This window comes from Protopterus annectens, chromosome 12.part0 (genome assembly GCF_019279795.1).
Source record: "Protopterus annectens isolate FY-2018-M chromosome 12.part0, PAN1.0, whole genome shotgun sequence".
NCBI classification, from domain to species: domain Eukaryota; kingdom Metazoa; phylum Chordata; order Ceratodontiformes; family Protopteridae; genus Protopterus; species Protopterus annectens.
Window position 1 is genome coordinate 1,183,413,214 of NC_056746.1, and position 17,645 is coordinate 1,183,430,858.

Consider the following 17,645-nt stretch of genomic DNA (forward strand, 5'->3'; position numbering starts at 1 on the left):
TTTCTAGGCATTATAACAGAAGACAGTCTCAAATATGACCACCATATATTGCACACCATTAAATCTATACACCAGAAACTAGGCTCCCTTTATAGGATCAACGGATTACTTGCAGATACTGCAACAAAAACTCTAGCCACCACCTTCTTACTGCTGACTCTCTTATATGCTGCTCCTATGCTAACAAACATAAACAATAGTCAAAGAAGGAAACTTGCCTCCTGCTACAATAAAATAGTGAAATTGGCCACCAGTCCCCTCATAGGACCCACCATTGTCTTAGTTTAAAGCAATTAAACTGGCTTGAACTGCACAACTTCCTAACATATTCACAACTGACTACAGCACACAAACTCATTCATTATCCAGAAAAATGCTCTGCACTACAAAACCTATTACTATCCTACTGTCCAGCAAGGGATCTCTGATCTAGTAACAAATTCTTATTACTTACAAATAAGTCAAATAATGCTGCAGGAGACTTGCTCTACTCCCATTGTGTTGCTAAACTCTGGAACAGTATCCTCATGCAAATAAAATTCTCCAACAAAGTCAATAGTTTTAAACCACTTCTTATCTTAACCAATCCTGGTCATGTACATGCTCATCACAGGGTTAAAACTTTTTCATTGTACAATACTATCCAAATACTCTCCTTAAACCTAATAATCACAACATCTTACTGAAACAACAAAACAATTTTATACATAACTGCTGCCTGTACAATCCACTAAGTTGCATGTGTACTTTCTCTTTAGTAACTTCTATCTGTGAAATCTTAGAATGTATATGTATAAATGTAGCTACTGTTTGTGTATAAATGGAAATGTAACTACTCTGTGTTTGGCTGAAACCTAGTAATGCAAAGTAAGTAAATGGAGCTTTTCTCCCTGGGCCTCCACTGAAAATGGGTATTACCCAGTCAGACTTTCCTGGTAAACAAACACAAATAAATAAATAAACAAATGATAAAGTGTTTATGTCTATGACGGCTAAAAGCATGGCAAAGATGATGCCAAAATTGATAGATATGGATCAATGTGGTTTCATGGAGGGGTGGCAAACATTTTACAACATTTATTGAACAATGATGATCCAGAGGGATGCAGAATGTAAGGAAACACCACTGTTGGTGGGCCTTGATGCAGAAAAAGCATTAATCACTGTAAGCTGAGATTTTATGACTAGGGCAATGGAAGCATTTGTTTTCCCTGATAAAAGTATAAGGTTGATTAGCAGAATATATGAGGGACTGGAAGGGAAAATTACAGTGAGTGTGTGTGTGTGTGTGTGTGTGTGTGTGTGTGTGTGTGTGTGTGTGTGTGTGTGTGTGTGTGTAAGTTTTGTTTGAGCAGAGGAACCAGGTATGGGTATCCTATCTCCCCTTTATTTGTGTTATATTTAGAACGACTGACAAACAAATGATGGACTCAGAAATTCGAGGATATAATTGGTATGATAGTCAAGAAAAGTTGGCTTTATTTGCAGATGATATTATTTTATACCTGATAAAACCAGAAAAGGGCATTTCAGTGTTGTAGAACATTCTGAGGCAGCTTCAAGTCTTTTCAGGATACAGAATTAATGAATATAAAAAAAGACTATACCTGTAAACTATGGACCCACACGCAAATTGGTTCAACAATATCCATATTTATAGGGACATGATAAAATGAAGTACTTAGGAGTATGGATTAAAAAGGATTCTGTTATGGCTAAGTATATGTGGGAAGAGACTAAACAAAACATAATACAAAAACTGAGAAATTGGAAGCTCTGTTTTATAGATACGGATATCAAAATACAAGCAGTGAAAATGTTTTAGTCCCTTTAGTTTTATATCAGGTTGGGCATATTTTTATCAACTAGAGGAGAAGTTGTGGATAGCAATTAATAAAAAGTTGAAAGATTTTATCTGGGACGGGAAGAGGGCAAGAGTCAAGTGGAATAAGCTGATCCTTTTAATAGAACAAGGTGGTTTGGGATTACCTGATTTGAAGGCATATTGAAGGCACTAACAAAAATTACACCATCTCACCACACTAAGAAAAACTCTCATAGACCAAGCTCATAAACAATTAATATTAAAAAACACATACTGACACTCCAACAAACTCTGCTAACCTCTGTTGACATCCACCCAAATCCAGGTCCCCTCTCAGCTAGACAAACATCTGACCTGCTAATCCTAAATCTCAGCATAAGAAGTATTACCAACAAGCTAACAGACCTACATGCATTTATAGCCCACCCTGATATACTCGCCATTACAGAAACCTGGCTTAAACCCAGTATCCAAGATGAAGACTTTCTTCTCCCAGGGTATAATACAATTAGATCTGATAGAACAAACAGGAAAGGAGGAGGAGTAGCCATTCTCTTTAAAAACACCCTTAACCTCCAGCTCCTGCACACCAGACCACCCACTTTTCAAAATTCTGAAGTCCTATTTTCTGTCCTATCCATAAGAAACACCAAGAAGATCAATATAATATGCTGCTACATACCTCCAGGCAACAACTCGCTCATAATAGAAGACATCCTACACTGGACAAAGGACAATCTACCTCAGGAAACAATCCTACTAGGAGACCTTAACATTGACTGTGCAGACTCTAACTACAGCAGCCCCTCTACTCATATCAATCTATATGGGTTCTCTCAACTAATTAAAGAACCAACTAGAGTAGATGAGAAAACAAAGAGAGAATCCATACTGGACTGGACACTAACCAACTATCCCAAACAAAACTATACAGTAGGCTGTCTCCCAGATGACTTAAGTGATCATCTCCCCACCTTCCTACTCCAGAAACACTCCAATCACCCCAAACCAGTAGTCTATAAATTTGTACGAGATGACCGTAACCTTACCCCATGATACCCAAATACTGTCCTAAGCCACTGCAACTGGGAACCACTATGGACACTCGGGTTAGACCAGGCAGTAGACTACTTCAATACTACCTTCTCTAGCATCCTTAACAGTCTAGATCCCAGGAGAAAGATCAGAGTTAAAGCCATCTATGCACCCTGGCTAAATAGGGACACCAGAGCCTTACTAAAAGCTAGAGATAAAGCCTGGAATATCTGAAAAACTGACAAAACCCCTAGCTCCAGACAATACTATCAACAGCTTAGAAACAAGGCCAAGGCTGAATCCAAAATAAACAAACAAAACTATTTTCGTAGCGCCCAAAGAAAATATTCAAATAGTCCACAAAAATTCTGGCTTGCCATTAAGTCCCTACTAAAGCCAGGCAAAACCACAACCCCAGCACCCATCTCTACTAACAATACCCTAGACATAGCTTCTCAATTTAATAACCATTTTACTAAATCCAACTTAGCCCTGTCCAGTCAAATAACCAAAAATAGTCTACCTCATTCACAACCTAACCTATCCCATACCATCCCCTCTTTCAGCCTATCACCAATGCCCACCTCAACTATGAAAAAACTCCTCCTAAAACTAAAGCCAACCACACTAGCAGCTGATAACATACCTGCTGCATACCTAAAAATGGCTAGTGACTGCCTATCAAATCCTGTCTCCATCCTAATCAACCATTCCATACTAGAATCCTACATACCCAAACTCTGGAAAGTATCTCACATCATTCCTCTCCATAAAGGAGGTAATTCTTATGAATTCTCCAACTACTGACCTATTGCCATCCTTTGCTCCTTATCCAAAATTCTTGAGAAATGCATCCACTTGCAAGTGATGACATTTCTTAACACACACAATCTACTATCTACCACATAACACGGTTTCCGTCCACATCACAGCACTACCACAGCCCTTCTATCCTTCACTAATTATATAAACCTTCACATGAATTATAACAAATATGTATCAGCCATTTTCCTAGACCTCGCAAAAGCATTTGATATGGTCTCCCACTCCATTCTACTAGACTCACTAACATCATTATCCTTCACCTCCTCTACTATAGCCTGGTTCAGAAGCTACTTGTCTGACAGGCAACAATCAGTCCAGTGGAAAGGAACTCTATCTACACAACATCCAACCACCATAGGAGTCCCACAGGGCTCTATACTGGGCCCGCTATTGTTCTCTATTTTCACAAATAACCTCAAATGCTCTACACAACATGCCACACTCATACAATATGTGGATGATTTGACCCTGATCTGCTCCGCCTCATCTCCCACCACCCTGCATACACTCACTCAAGATACCTTTATCTCAGTAGAAAAATGGATATTGGGTACCCAACTAATTCTAAATCCCAAAAAGACAAAACTGCTACTATTTACCCCTAATAGATAAAAAAAAAACCTCTCCTTTACCATAACATCTAAGGATGGCACCACCATCTCCCCTTCTAACCACACCAAACTTCTGGGCATTGAAACAGACAATAATCTCCACTTTGATGTTCACATCTCACATACCATAAAACTAGTACACAAAAAACTAGACTCCCTATACAGGCATAAGTCCTTTCTCTCGCAAAAAGCAAGAGTCACTCTTGCACAAAGCCACCTCCTCTCAACTCTATTATATGCAGCACCAATCTTTACCCAAAACAGACAATGTGACCTAGACAAACTAGAATCACGCTACAATAAAATAGCCAAGTTTGCTACTAACTCAACCTAAAGAACCCATCACTGTGCTGCACTAAAAGAACTAAAATGGCTTGAGCTACCACAGCTACTTAACTATCACCAGCTGGGCACAGCCTACAATATTCTCAAATATCCTGAAAAAAACCCTCATTATCCAACCTACTTACTATCTATACTGCAAACCAGTACCTAAGATCCAGTGAAAAATCTCTCCTCTCCATCACCAAGGCTAACAATAATGCAGGGAAAGCACTCTACTCCCACACCGTTGCCAGAAATTGGAACTCTCTTCCCCTATCCGTGTCCACTGCCCCCTCCACATCCATATTCAAACACTCCCTCAAATCACACCTTCTTAGTACCTGGTTAGGCCCTTGTATCACATAACCCTACCCATACTAATAGTAACTCCCCAAATTCATCTCTGATCACATGCTGGAGCTCTGATCCCCTGTAGGCTTGGTCATCTGAAAGGGTACTTTTAGTAGAATCTTACTTGATATATTTTCTTTTCTTACCAATGTATGACTGACATTGTCTTTTTACCCATGTTCTATATCTTCTTTTACCTGGAGTGTTTTTATTAATTCTTGTTATATTACTATGCTCAGCATACATGATGTAACCTGTTTTGTGTATTATGCTGGATGTAATGTATTTGTATAACTTGATGTTGGAGCTTTTCTCCCCGGGTCTCTGCTGAAAATGGACCTGGTCCAGTCGGAATTTCCCGGTTAAAAAATGTAAAATAAAATAAATAAAATAAATATTTCAGAGCTACACAGTTAAGGCTCTTATATGTAGCAAAAGCAGAAAGCTATAAATCAAAGTGGAAAGGGATGAGGATAAAACAGAGAGGAAGCTCAAGAAACAAGGAGAGACCTGGATTTTTGATGCAGATCCTTAAGTAGAATAACAATAACCATACAGAATATTATATTCAAAAAGTAGCAGAAGGCATTCTAAGAACTAAGCCAAGGAGAGACTGGGATTTTTGATGCAGATCCTTAAGTAGAATAACAATAACCATACAGAATATTATATTCAAAAAGTAGCAGAAGGCATTCTAAGAAATAAGCCAACATGGGGAAGGAGAAAGCAGATTCTGCCGATAGGGATGACTGTTATTAGGGGTACATAGAAATGGCAAGGGGGGACTGGAATTTACTGGAGAAAACTGGCAAAGGAACCAGGGAAGTGGGAACAAATGATTAGAGAGAAAAAAGATGCAGAGTGGGAAGAGGCCAAGAATTAATTTGAACTGCAGGCTAGAGATTGCCCTCCCCATTAAGGACTGATATCAGAGTATAGACACAGAGAAAGAAATAGGGGAATCCTAAGCAAAAGACCAGCACTGATAGCTTTTTTAGTAGAATCTAAAACAGAAACTGCTGTTAAAAAGGGGATAATTAGTAAGGTATGTGAAATATTGCATGGTAATTATAAGAATCAATCAGAGGAAGTTAGAATGGATTGGGAAGAGAGACTGGATAAGCAATTCACAAAGAAACAATGGGGGACATATGTATGGCTCCTATATATGTAACAACATCTAGAAGATTTATGATCTTTGCCTGGATGTGTTTGCATCAAGGGTGCACTTGCACCCCCCTGGATTTTCTTAATTTATCTGATGATGTGTGTTGAAATCGAAAAATGTACTGGCAAAACCACACATTTTTCTATTTCAACTTACTTTTTTTTCCTTGCTAAACCTGCCTCATTCGGAGGAGATGCTGATATGCTATTGCGGGATGCAGTCATATGATGCATATGACAAGCAAGCCTCGATTCCTCCTCAAACTGCATCTCCGCCTCTCTGACCATTGACAGTTGCGTAGCCAATAGTTATCCAGATTCCCAGTGGCAGAGTGAGAGTTGTGTGTTTTATGACCAGAAAGAGCTTTTGCCTCAGAAAGATTATCGGAATCGATTTGGTATGTGTGCAGCACTTAAGGTAAGTACTGTCACAAGAAAGAAGTTCCTCCTGATATTTTTTTTTATATACAAAGAATCGATGTCAGTTATGTCAGCTAAGCTTCAAGCTTGGCAAAAAGTTAAAGTGGCATTTGAGATAATTAAATGTTTTCCCTCTTTAACTTTTCCTCAGTATATTTTAAGTAATCAGTGCAATGCCTCATTTTCTTAAAGAAAGAAAAAAAAAAAAGCCGAAATCAGGGATAGTCGAAAAAGGTATGTGTTCCATTTTGGTTGGCGACACTAATGTCCACGTGGGTTTTTGCTGGGTGCTCTGTGGTTTTGTGTTTGCATTTTCTTCGATGTGTTGGCTTGATTAATTTTGATGAAACAGGTGTCCCTCCCATGTGTAGAATGATGTTTATTCAAGGTGAAATGGTAGGTTGTGACAATTACTTTGTACCTCCTTTATAGATTCAGCCCTGCCAATAACTACAGACCAGTCGCATAAATATATTTTGTGGCATTTATAGTGAAGCACATTCTTTAGATTATGGCCGATTAAAAGGAGTGAGTGGTCAGCTTTTAAAATTGATACAAGCTATGTATATTGCTGCTGCACAAGTAAAAAATATACATTTTTCTCACTTTAGTTCGACTTGCTTTTACTTATTGCTTTCATTAAAATGAAACAGTTCTGGATGCTATGGCACTTGGAACAAATATTTTCTGCTACATTTTCCTGTTATAAATTTAAGTTGCAGAAAGACTGTTTGGCTCACATCCTTTAAAAACTTTACTTGTGCAAAATAATACTTTCTCAGATATGGATGGACACTTAAGAGAATGCCTTCACTTTTTTTGTGTGAAATAGTTAAGGTCACTGCCCAGAATCTTTCTTAAGAGAAGTCCTCTCAATGGTATGCATGGATTTGTGGAGGCTGTTACAACCAAAAACACCACACTCCACTTACTACAATGTCTATTTGAGTCACAAGACACTAGTACATTGGGGCTTGGTTTATAAATGTCTGACTGTGCCATAATTAAAATTTTTGTTTTATTGATTCAGCAAATGCTCATGCCCACTGAGACATGGTTTCTTTTTTTTAAGGGTGCAAACCACCTGTAATTATGGATATAGAAACAAGAATAATACATTTTCAAATCACAGGCAAATGCCTTAAGAAAGGGACCAGTTTTAGTAGAAATGCTCCATGAGAAAGATTTCTAAAAAGTGAAAATATACACAGTGTACATCAGCATTAACACCAACTGCACAATTAGAAGCTGTAGGTGGAATTTATTTATTTATTTTCAAGTGCATTTTCAAGGAAATGTGAGCTTCAAGAGAAGAAAAGTTTACAACTGCTCATGCTAAGTCTACTTAAAATGTGCAACTGTTTTGTTTAGCAAATGGTATCATTATTGTGGTACAAAATTTTAAAGCAGTATTAGTAGCACAGCAGGTTGCATACTTGCGTCTTGATACAGAGGGCTGTAGCTTCAACTCCCACAGCATGTAAATTTGTATTTTAAGGGGTGGAGTTAGGTACTGCAATCCTTAGTATGCCCTCCTTTGGATGAGATGCCTAGTAACTTTAAACCTCTTTTTTTAGCGTGTCACCCATTCCCTATTGTAATACACCAGGTTACCATTTCTTTTAATGTAACATAGGCAATTTATTCTTCAAGGGTAACAGACACTGAATTTGTAGATGAAATACTGAAATAGAAGTTGTTTTATAGCAACAGTCTCTTCATTAGTTTGAGATATTTTTAATGTTGAATTATTTAGATGACTTACTTCTGCAGAGATTGTGCATATTGACCAATATTGGTGGATTGTAATGACAGACGTTTGAGCGGCCTTTATGGTTGAGATGTTCTGAACCGGGCAGTTTGTCATTACTGGTTCATATGTTTTGTTTCACTGCTTACTAGAAAAATGTTCAAAATATAAATTTTAAAACACACTCTAACAAGTGCAGTCCTTAGTATGTTCTCCTTTGGATGAGACACCTAATAACTATGAACCTGTTTTTCATCTTGCCACGCATTCCCTATTGCAATTTACCTGCTTACCATTTATTTTAATGTAGCACAGGCAATTTATTCTTCAAGGGTAACAGGCACTGATTTTGTAAATGAAACACTGAAATATAAAGTTGTTTTCTAGCAACAGCATCTTCATTGGTTTCAGATCTCTTTAATGTGGAATTATTCAGATTACTTTTACTTCTGCAGAGATTCTCCAGCTTGATTGATATTGGTGGATTGTATGACAAGTTTGAGTGGCCCTTTATGGTTGAAATGTTCTGAATTGGGCAGGTTGTCATTATTAGTTCATATGATTTGTTTCATTGCTTAAAGGAAAATGTTCAGAACTATAAATTTAAAACACACTCTAACAAGTGGTGCTGTATTATACAAGGGATATAATTCAATTATTATATAGTATAATTAATAGTCAGGAAGGTGAATCAAAGAACTTTTGCATGGGTCTAAAAATGTGTGCAAGGACCTTATGATTTGAAAACAGCCCAAAGGTAAACTTACCATGCCACTGGCCAGATGAATTTTCTTTGAATGTGGCTTTCAATGCTGTTTCAGTGAATGTGGGTTTCAAAGGTAGAGAAGTTTTAATGCCAAGTCAGTTTTCATTGTAAAACTATTGCTTTGTTTAGGTTTAGTAAATGTCTATCAGTGTTTGTGCTATAAAATTTGAAATAAAAGTTGTAAATGAAATCCAAATATCTGTAATCATTGTAGAAGTAAAGCATAAAACAGTATGCACACAGAGATTTGAACAGTGGATGATGTCTGAGAATGGGATAGAGTTAAATCATTTATAAATATATTGAAGAGAAGGGGACTCGGTATAGAGCCCTGGGGTACCCCAGTAGGAGTATTTAGAAATGAGGAGGTGGCCTTTTCCATTTGACTGCTTGAGATCTGTTAGATAAGTAGCTGGAGAACCAGTTCAAGGAGGAGGGAGATAGGTTAAGTTTAGAAAGTTTAGTTAGTAGCAGGCTGTGAGAGTGTGTCAAAGGCCTTAGAGAGGTCGAGTAGTAGGGTAGAAACAATTTGGCCAGAGTGGGCTTTATTTACAGTTTCAAGGAAGGAGAGGAGGGCGGTCATAGTGCTATGATGTGGTCTGAATCCATGTGTGGGAGTTAGTAGGTGATTATCTAAGAGATGTGGAAGGAGTTGTAGTTGGATACACTTTTCTAGGAGTTTAGAGATGGGGACAGAATAGCGATGAAATTAGTAACATTGTTGTTGCCACCTTTATGTAGAGGTATGATAAAGGCCCTTTTCCAGACTTGGGGTACTATACATTCTTGGATAGAGCGGTTGATTAAAATGCTAATAGGGTAGCGATTGCTTCAGCAGCTTTGCTAAGAAAGTAAGAAGGGATGTTATCAGGAGCATTGGTGCATGGCTTCAGTTTCATAAGGAGTTTCTTTATAGTAGAAGTGGGTATAGGTTTAAATGAGAAAAAAGGAGTGTGAAGAGGGAGAATTAGGGGCAGATGAAGCTGATGAAGTAGTAGGAGTAGTGGAGGGATGGGAGTTAGTAGATGGGAATGAGGAAGTAGTAGCAGAGTAGGGTAGAGAGATGGTTGGGGATGGTAAGGGAGTTTTGGAGAATGTAGTGGTGTTAGAGAAAGATGACGTTAATTTGGAAATGGATTCAATGAAGAGTTAAATTGGGTAGCCAAGTCTTGGTCAGGAGCGTTTGGGTCTGGGGTAGGGGTATCTGGTTTGCTGGGATTAAGTAGAGTAGAGATACCTTTCCAAAATTTCTGAGGGTTTGATTTTATTATTGTTTTGAAGTGTGGAAAAGTAGTTTTGTCAAGATTATGAGCTTTTTACCTTATTTCAAGTATTTTATATTCATTGTAATAAAAGGGCAGGATTACAGTATTTTCAGAAGCTCATTACATTTTATTGCAGACCAGTGTCTTATAGCAGTGTCTGTGTGTTAGTACACTTGTAGTTGGGTGGCCTTAATGGTATATGGTAAATAAGCATTGCTACCTTACTTAATAGCCAAGCCCTGCAACAACTAGCTCCACACTGAAGTCAAAACACAATAGCTCTGGTGGGTAAATGTACTCTGTATCAAAAAAGGCAAATGTTTAAAATAACTACAGCTTATGTTCAAACACAATAGGTAGTGATGAAACAATGCTCTGCTAAAAATGCTTTAATGCTTCACATTGCTGAGCTGCAGATCAGTTATCACTGGCTACCAGGATTTCACCCACTTCAGCTCAAGCACTGTGCCGTTCAGTGCAACCTTCCCAGAACTAATTCAAGTCTGACCAGAATTATTTGGTGTGTGTATAAGAGGGAGGTAGCATACCCCTCAGCTGCCCAGATTTTTGCCCCATATTCCTCCTAAAAGGATTGAAGTTGCTAAATGAGACATTTGAGTTTTAGATGTCATGCCATTTAGAAAAATGCATACTAACACAAATCCTGTTACTCTTGCAATTTTCTAAGTTTCTGAGAGCCATATATATAATCTATCCCTATTTATTTTAGGCTTTGTCCAGATTTCTTGCACTAAGGTTGAGGCCTTGAGGGGTGTGGTATGTTTGTGAGAGAGAAAGTGAAATGCCCAAGTTAGAGTTAACAGGTGGAATTTTCAAGTGCATTTTCAAGGAAATGTGAGTTAAGGAAGCTAAGTTCACTGCTGCTCATGCCAAGCCTATTTACAATGTGCAACTGTTTTGTTTAGCAAATGGTATCTCTGTTGTGGTATAAAGTTTTAAAGCTATGTTAGTAGCACCACAAGTAGAATACTTGCATCTTAATGTAAAGGCTTGAGGTTCTATTCCTACAGCATATACATTTGTATGCTGCAGTCCTCAGGATGTCCTCCTTTGGATGAGATGCCTAATAACTATGAACCTGTTTTTCAGCTTGTCATCCATTTTCTATTGCAATATACCAGCTTACCATTTTTTTAATTTAACATAGGCAATTTATTCTTTGACAGCAGGCACTGAATTTGTAGATGAAACACTGAAATATACACTTGTTTTCTAGCAACAACATCTTCATTAGTTTCAGATATCTTTAATGTGGAATTATTCAGATTACTTTTACTTCAGCAGAGACACTCAAACAAGTGCTGCTGTATAATACAAGGGATATAATTCAATTCTATATTATAATTAATACAATCAGGTAAATCAAATAACTTTTGCATGCCCCTAACGGTTGTGCAAGGAGCCTATTGCTTGAAAACAGTTCAAAGGTAAATAACCTGCCACTGGCCAGATGCATTTTCTTTGAATGTGGGTTTCAATGCTGTTTCATTGAATGTGAGTTTCAAAAGTAGAGAAGCTTTAATGCCAAGTCTGTTTTCATTGTAAGACTATTGCTTTGTTTAGGTTTAGTAAATGTCTCAGTGTTTGGGCTATAATGTTTGAAATAAAAGTTGTAAATTAAATCCAACTGCCTGTAATCATTGTAGAACTAAAGCATAAAACAGTATGCACACAGATTTGAACAGTGTCTACAGTAAATGGGGAGCAATAGCCAAGTAATGGGACACTAAAATGGCTGTGTGGGCGGGGCTTGGGGTGGGTGGACTTGGGCGGGGCTGTGTTGGCAGGGGGCGGGGTGAGCTATGTGGGTGGGGCTCTGGGTTTGCACCCCCCTGCAAAAAATCCTGCGGGCTCCCTTGGTTTGCATATGTATTTTTTTACTCTAGCAGACTCCAAAGATTTTTTTTCTCAGGTAGACTGCAAATGGAGGTGTGATGGGGAAGAAAGAGGTAATTGGGAACATATTTTTTTGGCAGCGTAATGAGTTTGTAGGCTATAAAAAATCCCTGCATACTACTCCATCAGAAACACCGGGTGAGCAAATTGTTGTGTTTAAGGAAATTATTTTCTTGAGCTATGATACAGAATCGAAATTGTCTGACTTAGTAAGGCCTTGCTGAGTTTAATTCTGGTGGCTACCAAATAAAGCAATTACTAGAAAATGGAAATTAAAGTCTAAACCAACTGCACTAGAAGTACTGAATATAGTAACAAGAGATAAAACAACTGGAACTGGGATCTTTAAAAATGGCTAGGAGCAAATTACATAGGAAAAATGGGAATTGTGGGAAGAATACATGCAGAAGAATGTTTTGGGAATTTTGAGAACAATACATGCAAAATAATGTTTTAGAGGAGGAATGAGATTTAAGGGAAAGCAGGAACTGAATGAGCTTTGTAACATTTGACAATGACTGGATAGATTATAAGTGATGTATAATGTTTGCAACTGAAAATAAGTCAATATGGTTTGTTTCCATTTATATAAATATGATTGCCTATGTCATAAAAGATAATTTAATAAAGATCTTTCTTGTTTAAAAAAGACTGACCCCCTGTTTTCATTTCTGAATATAGTTGCATTTTTGCTCATCCCTTCTTTTCCGCAGAACTCAAAGGTAACAGATTACATAAACTTTTTTTTCCATAGATTAACAATGGACTAAGAGTAAACATCTATTAACTGTTTGCATATTAATGATTGCTTCCCTTTTCACTTCTGGCCAAATGCATATTTGAGGTACACTGTAATTGAATTTTATGACCCTTGGTTTTCCTGTCTCCAAATCCCTGTGTGGCTTAAGTACAGGCAAACAATTGCTTCATTCTTGAGAATGTAGAGAAAGTTACAGTTTACATTTCAAACATATCTATAGTTTTTTCATGTGCTTTTTTATTTGAAAGAGAAAAGGTCACACATTCCCAGGCTACTGAAAATAGACTTTGCAGATTAAAATAAACGTCAAATATAGTTTACAATGATGCCAACAGTCTACAATAAGACAGAGAAAAATACATCACATTTTAAATATTTTTTTCTAGTCTGGCTTTCCTCTACTCAAGCACCATACCCCACATGAGCCTTGAAGTCTTCTAGCAGAACTACAGAGTTGATAATGTAACGTTACTATCTCTCCAGCAATTCACCCACATTCTCCAAGAAGGCTGAACACTTTGTGCAGCTGTTTGAAGTGTAAAAACAACTATAAGACTTTTCCATGTTGCAGCTTGCAGCTATATTTAGGCAATCCACTCATGCTTCACAAACAAATTCAGCTGCACAGCTAGTGACTGAGGACTTGTAATGATTTCCATGCCTGCTGTGTGTCTCTCATAAGAAAAAGTTCAATAATAAAAAAGTGTGTGTGTGTGTGTGTGTGTGTGTGTGTGTGTGTGTGTGTGTGTGTGTGTGTGTGTGTGTGTGTGTGTGTGTGTGTGTGTGTGTGTGTGTGTGTGTGTGTGTGTGTGTGTGAGTGTGTGTGTGTGTGTGTGTGTGTGTGTGTGTGTGTGTGTGTGTGTGTGTGTGTGTGTGTGTGTGCGTGTGTGTGTGTGTGTGTGTGTAAAACCAACCCTAAATGAGAAATCACTTTCTAGAAACCATGCATTCTTCAAATGTAAGTTCAGTTGTGTCTAGCTACTACTTTTCTAGACCACTGAGATGAAATTCCACATCCCTAAAGCCAGTAACTTTGCAAGATCTCTGTTGCCTGATTATCCTTTGCTCATCGCTGCCACCTAACTGTCATTGTACCCATCTTACACTTCACCTTACAGTTGATGAGTTTGCAAGATGGCTCAGTGTTGCCAGTACAGGCAGAAACCAGCCAGGTAATGTGGGTAGCTAGACGAGTCACTCAGCGGTGCATAGTGGGCAGAACTCTAGGCCTGATATTAGGTATGGGTCCCAGTAGCCATATTCATGGCAAGTGTCGCTTGTCTGTTCAGGATAAAACAGACAAACATTTGTGGGTTCTGTTAAAGCAGCTTTATTATGCACAACTAAATCAGAAAGGAGGCCTTGTAACTTAAACTTAAATAAACTTATAAACAAACTGACTACCACACTCATACATGTTAACACTTTGACTTAGGGTTACCACCCGTCCCTCTTTGCGAGGGATGGTCCCTCTTTGCGAGGGACGGTCCCTCTTTGGGCAGTTGTGTCCTGTGAGAAAAAAACTGAAAATTTGCTAAAGAATATTTCCAAAGTTTTCTTTAATAATTGCGTAAAATTGATATTTTATATCTGAAACACCTAAATGTTATATGAAATAGCATAAGCAACTCAAATGCTACAAGAATAAGCTTTTCTTTTGGCAAAAAGGTAAAGCTCTGTCCTTTGCACTGGTTGTGAGTATGTTTTGCCCTGCAAAATCTCACATTTCTACAAAAAAATGTCCAACTTTGGGGATCTGAAAAGGTGGCAACCCTACTCTGGCTGTTCTCTCAGAATAGCACTGCTGCCTGCACATGCTCTGTATTTATATGCACGTGCTACAACTGGAAATGCTTCTTAAATGTACATACACATGCTTTGATCTACACAAGGTAATCTTACTTTTACTTTTACTTTGGGTCATCATATGGGTGTCTCCAAAGAAGTGCTGTCTGTCTCCCATCCCAGAGCTTTTCAGCAAGGGAAGCTCACTAAGGCCCACAAGCTGCTTCCTGCACAAGTGCAGGATGGTATCCCAGAGGGAGTTTTGTAGGTGATGTAAATACTACCCAAGTTTAGCGGCCAATAATATGCAGCCATTTTTCTGTGATGAATGATCCATGTGACTCTATATCCCCCTCCTCCAACATTTTGAATTGCAGAACTATGTATTACTACACTTTAATCACAGCAGGAAGTCATTTCATATTGCAGGAATTCAGATATAGACTTATGTTAAGCACAGAGAGATTCAGATAATTCTCACAGAAACAAACTACTTCCAAAAAAAAAATGGATGGAACTCTGACTACAGCCCTAGTGGTCTCGGTTTGTCTAGCAAGCCTGGCCAGAAGCGAAGCCAGCCAACTGTGGAAGAGAGTGCAATGAGTATCCAACACCCACCCTGAGAGAAGGGAAGTGCTAGGCTTACTGCTTGAGTAACATCTGGCAGAAGACGGGTGGTAGCTGCTGCTGCTGGGATTGGCCAATAGGTTAGCACATAGGCCCACCAAAAAATGCAGAAGCAATGTGGCCAAAACTTTTATGTGGAGGCACATACACTGAGACATTTTTTCCACTAAATATTTATGATGAAATCTTATACTATTCTTTATTACTGGGATTGTTTGTAAATATTGTTTTTTTAAGTATGAGAAAAGAAAGAAACATTTATTTCCAAATATCATTTATTTTTATTATTAAATTTTTATGATTTTTATATGGCATAACTTTTTATAGAAAATGTTTAGATGCACACAAACTGCATAAATATAATAAATTATATCAATAAAAAGCTATTTCTGTAGGGGGGTGGGGAGTATGAGAGGGACCGTGTTTACCCACTCTCAGGGAGTAACTGTTTTTTTTTCGATTATGTGGGTGCCATTTCAGATTCATTTTTGTTTAGTATAGTTTTCATACCGATTATTGCTGTGATTCACAGGCATGTACTACACAGCAATCATTTTCAAGGATACCACTACACAAAGAATTGTATTGCTATTGAGACTTTGAATACTGCTGACATACAGAGCAAAGGACTGCAAAGGAAAAGGTGCAGCAGTAATAGTCAGTGTCAGTTAAGCAAGAGGTAGCATTCTTGCCTTTTGTGTATAAGGCTGAGGGTTCTGTTCCCACACCAGGTAGATTAATTGTTGACACTGCAATGCTGCATAAAGGGGATTCTGCACTACTAAGTGTGTTGTCCTTCAGATGAGACATTACAATGAGGCCTCATCTGCTTGAACTGGCAGTAGTTTAGGAGGATGCTAAAGATCCTACAACATCTATTGAAAAGAATAGGTGAAGTTAACAGATGCCCTGGCCAAATTGCCTCTTGAACTATAAATACCACCTCAGGTCTCCCCTGAAAAGAGGCTACTAGCCTAGTGGGACCAATTCCATCTATAAAGGATAAATAAATTGATAGAAAGTATAAAGCTGCTCAAAGACAGGAGCAGGTATGCAGAAACATGATTGATATGATGGATGTCACAGGCATGACATGGAAGGAAGACAAAGTAAAGATTCCTGGACTTTGTCAACAGAAATGCCATTGGCCATTGAGTCTATATGCCCACTAGTGGTGCAAACTTCCTTGAAGCAGTCTACATAAACTTGAGGGGAATGTTGCACTTCCCTGAGTGTAACACTCGCTGGATGGTTTGGACCATAAAACTCTCCTTTTTGAAATAATAACAAAACCTAGAACACTGGGTGACCCTGGTACTTTCAGGAATTATTTCAAGGCTAACTTCCTACTTTTATGTGACACCCTGACAAAATTTCAAGCCCCCCACATCCACACCCATGGAACACAACTGTCATATTTAACAAAAACCCTGTGTGATCGTGTATATAGCCACATATTGGCAGTGAGACCTACCCAAAATAAGCACAGGACTAATGCTAAAACAAGCTACCCTAGTGGAATTCCAGCATCAATAGGATGCATAACAAAAGGAAGAAAATCACATCCAAAAATAGAAACTAGGAAGTGAAAATGGGGTAAGAGCGCCCTCATCAAAATAAATAAATAAATAACTAAGGGGACTAATTAGGTCTAACAAAGCCAACTTTGTGATAAAAGTAGCCTCCCAGGCTAAGAAGAACCACAAGGGATTCTTTAGCTATGTTCAAAACCTTAAAGGAAATACACAGCTATGTGTCAAACTACCACCTATACTGAGCCATACAATATAGTGAATCTACTGGCTGAAATATTTAGCTCAAATTTTACCCCGCTTTTTCTCCCAGATATCTCTCAAAAAATGCTCTCAGCTATAATTCTCCCAACTATCACTAGGGAACAGGTCCTCAATGCATTCTCTGAAGCCAAAGACACTGCATCTGTGTGACATGATAACATCCCAGGATGCCTCCGAAGTAGCATGAAACATGACCTATTGTGCTTACTAGAAGTAGTATTCAGTTGTAGCCTCCTAACAGGTTTCATTCCACAGGGAATGGAAGACTGCTACTGTTATCCTTCTGCACAATGGAGGACCATCTGTGGTCCAGGGAAACTACTGACCCATGAGCCTAACTAGTCTGATGTGTTGGCAATCAAAAGAATAATAATGGACATGATAAACAACTTAGAAAACCTTCAGACATTGGATCCAACCC